This window comes from Mangifera indica, chromosome 16, assembly GCF_011075055.1.
Source record: "Mangifera indica cultivar Alphonso chromosome 16, CATAS_Mindica_2.1, whole genome shotgun sequence".
In the NCBI taxonomy this organism is placed as follows: domain Eukaryota; kingdom Viridiplantae; phylum Streptophyta; class Magnoliopsida; order Sapindales; family Anacardiaceae; genus Mangifera; species Mangifera indica.
In genome coordinates this window covers 5,430,394-5,433,916 of record NC_058152.1, presented here as the reverse complement: position 1 = coordinate 5,433,916, position 3,523 = coordinate 5,430,394, and positions in this window count along the sequence as shown.

Genomic DNA, 3,523 nt, shown 5'->3' with positions numbered 1-3,523 from the left:
TAGTTAGCATATATTCTTTCTCGAATGCCTATCTAAACTTAACTTATGCCATATCTGTATCTCAGCAAGTCTCACAAATCACTGACCACCATAACTTGGCATCTCTCTTAAACAAGAACTTGATCTGATTCCTATCAATCATCTCAAATGATTCCATGACATCCTTTACTGGCTCTAGCTAGTCTTTGGATGACACTAAACTTGTACCTAAGTTACCTTTAAACTCGAGAGGTTGATGTCTACTTACCAGACTCAAAATAGGGTGAAACTACCTTCGATTACCATCTGCTACTACTTTTTTTTTGCCTTTTTGCCTATTCTATCTTATTACGGTAGTTACTTTATCTCTAATTTTTTTCGTTTATGTGTTCGCTTGTTATGTTTTTGGTATTGAGATATGGTATATATTTTGGCATCTTAGTATGTCTATTATGATGATTCAAGATGAATAGATGAGTTTAAAGATTAAGGACTTAACATGATCAATGTGTAATATGGGTCCATGAGAATAATTTATGGAATTGTGACCATAATCTCTGCTATATGAGTATTGGTTATGTATTTGTGTTTTCTAGCTAAGAAAAACAGATTTAGGATGCATAGAAACTAGGTTGGAATATTGTGGATTGCTTGTAATCATTTGCTTAATTTGGAAAACGTAGAAACCACTAGGGTGTGTAATTTCCCAATGTAATGAATAACTGTACGTTCTTGCATGAACGTTCATTCATCCTTTAAGGAGAAGACTACTTCCTCGATCACACAAGAAATGTTAATCCTAAAGTATTGAGCTAGAACAAAAGTTTGGTATAGACGAGGTTTGTTCCTATTACTATAGAAGGGATGAAGAGAACAAATGAGGAATAAATGCTAGGACTTAACTACATTATTAAAAGGTCAGTGTGTCATTAGTAAAAAAAAGGAGAACGTTCATGTATAAGGAGATATATGCCCGTTCATGGGCTTAGAAAGGAACGATAAGTAAAGGTATAATGACTTATATTTTGGAGGTGTAGAATTATTATTTTACCTCTATGCTATGCAATTTAATGGGGATCGAGTTACAAAGGTCCAAAAATGATAGAAATGAGATAAAAACCTATTAAAAGGTGTCTTGCTATATAGAAGATAATACAAACGTTTAGGAAAGTAGTACACACCTAGATAACCACTAACTATGTGCATAAGTGGTGAGAGATATGAAAATAATAGGATTATATAAGAGGTAGATACCTATAAGATGTATCATGTGTTTAACAGCAAGGCAAACTAGTCGTATAGTTCATTTCAGTTCAAATTTCATGGTAAAGTATTATGGCATATCAATTAGTTTCTCTTATGATTAACAAGATGCATCACAAAAACACCCATGGTAGAGACTTCCCCAAGGTGGTAATTCATATAAAAGTGTGTGGTAAAGGAAGGACTATGATCAATTTCCCTGTGTGACTAAGTTATAACAGCTAGTTAACTCGATAGTCCAATCGACATGTCTTGAGATCAACTTAGGCCTTGGTAGATTATGTGAGGTGGTCCATGTATTTAAAGCACAAGGGTGCTAAACATGCATTTATAGGTGAAAGATAATGCTGAAAAAATATTTACTTTAACCGTATAAAGATTTATGAAGGAACATTAGACTTTAGATTTTATGCTTTGTGCAAGGTGCATAGAGGTCACATACTTATTAAGAGCTTTTCACTCACGGGTTCCTTTTTTGTTGTTTTATAGGTAAAGGTAAGTAGAGAGGGTATGTGGGGGAATTAGCGGTCCAGTTTAGTTCGTTGCATGAGGTTGAGGTGTAAATCATTATTTGCACATTTATGTTGTTTATGCATCTATGTTTTCAGTTTTCAATTTTATGGATTGAATTTATGCACTATTTTAGTAATGGGATTTTAGACATTAATTATTAAGATGATAGTCATCTATTTATGAATTTCAATTATTCAGTTACACTTTTTCACATGCTTGAGTTTAAGTATTTAATAACATGTTTTTTTCCATTGTTTGAGTTTAAAGTTTAAGTTATACATGTCTTTTCAGGTTATGTTCCATGTAAAGGTATGTCTCTAGAAAAAATGTTACAATTATGGTATCAAAGCATAATTTTGGAACTTAAAAAAGGTGTGAAGTCTTAGTTTGTTTAAAAAGAGCATAAATAAGTTAAATAAAGAAAGTAGCTCCTCATGTAATGCTAACTACACCCGTATGCTTACTGTTGTAAGTATGTTTTAACCTGCATTAAGATAAGTAGTACATTTGCCTAAATTATGTTATTATTTCATGATAAGGAGCTTCAAGAGGTTGATTAGAGATGTTCCAGAGGGCCCTAACTAGAAGAAGAGCCAAGTAAAGACTCAAAGACAAGCCTTTGGTGTAGTTGTAGTACTATCAGTAGATAGTGTAGTCACTAAGCCAATTATATAAGAGGTTCTTAAGGAAAATCAAAAGGCATTAGAGAGTGTTAGACATCAAATTCTAGCCCTACCAATAGTAGAGTAGGTAGACACCAACCTCTCAAGTTCAAAGGCAAGTTAGTTCTAAGAGGAATACTAGCTTAAGACTGGTTAGAAGTAGCACAGGATGTCATAGGGCTTTTTGAGATGACAAATATAGAAAAGATCTAGTATACTAGTTTTTTACTGAAAAATGATGCTATGTAAGACCAACCAAGTTACAAAGATGAGTTGGGCTAATTTTAAGTGGGTATTCGATAAAAAATACTTATCAATATACATCCTTTATATGAGAGCTTAATAGTTCATCTATCTGAAGTATGGTAGTATGCTAGTGAAGGAGTTTTTCACTAGGTTAAATGACTTAGCTAAGTGTGCCTTAGGAGTGGTTAGTACTGATATAGGCAAGATGAAGATTTTCCTTAATGGACTTAGATAAGATATATCTAAGGATGTCATGATAGGTTTCATTGTCCCTAGATCATATTTAGAGGCCAACAACAAGACACAAAATAAAAGGCCATAAGGTAGAATATGCCTACAAACATGGATGTATCAAGCTAACTTATTTTAGGAGCCTTAACCTAGAAATCAGATTCGACAGTATTAGGTGGTACTTAAAGGGATGGTAACAGAGATAGCAAAAGCAAGAGGAATTTTTAGTTCAGGGGCAATAAAAAGAATTAGAAAGGTAAGAAACAAATGAAAGAGGATTAACTGAGGCATAATGATCCCCTTATTTGTTGTAAGCATGGACGGAGACATTAATGAGTGTTTAGCCAATCAGAGGGTGTGTAATAAGTGCAAACAACCCACTTCACTAGAGAATGCATAATAATAGTAGTACCAATCCTTATAGATCAAATAATAGGGAGAGGACATGCTAGATTGTTTGTAGCCATATAAACTTAGGCAGAGGCCAACCTTTCAATAGTGATGAGTTAGTTAACTTTCCATTATTGTCTTTTATATGCTTTGATTGACTTTAGTGCTACGCATTATTTATTGCAAGTGGCATAGTAAAGAGGATAAAATTATAGCTTACATCAGTCACACATATCAAT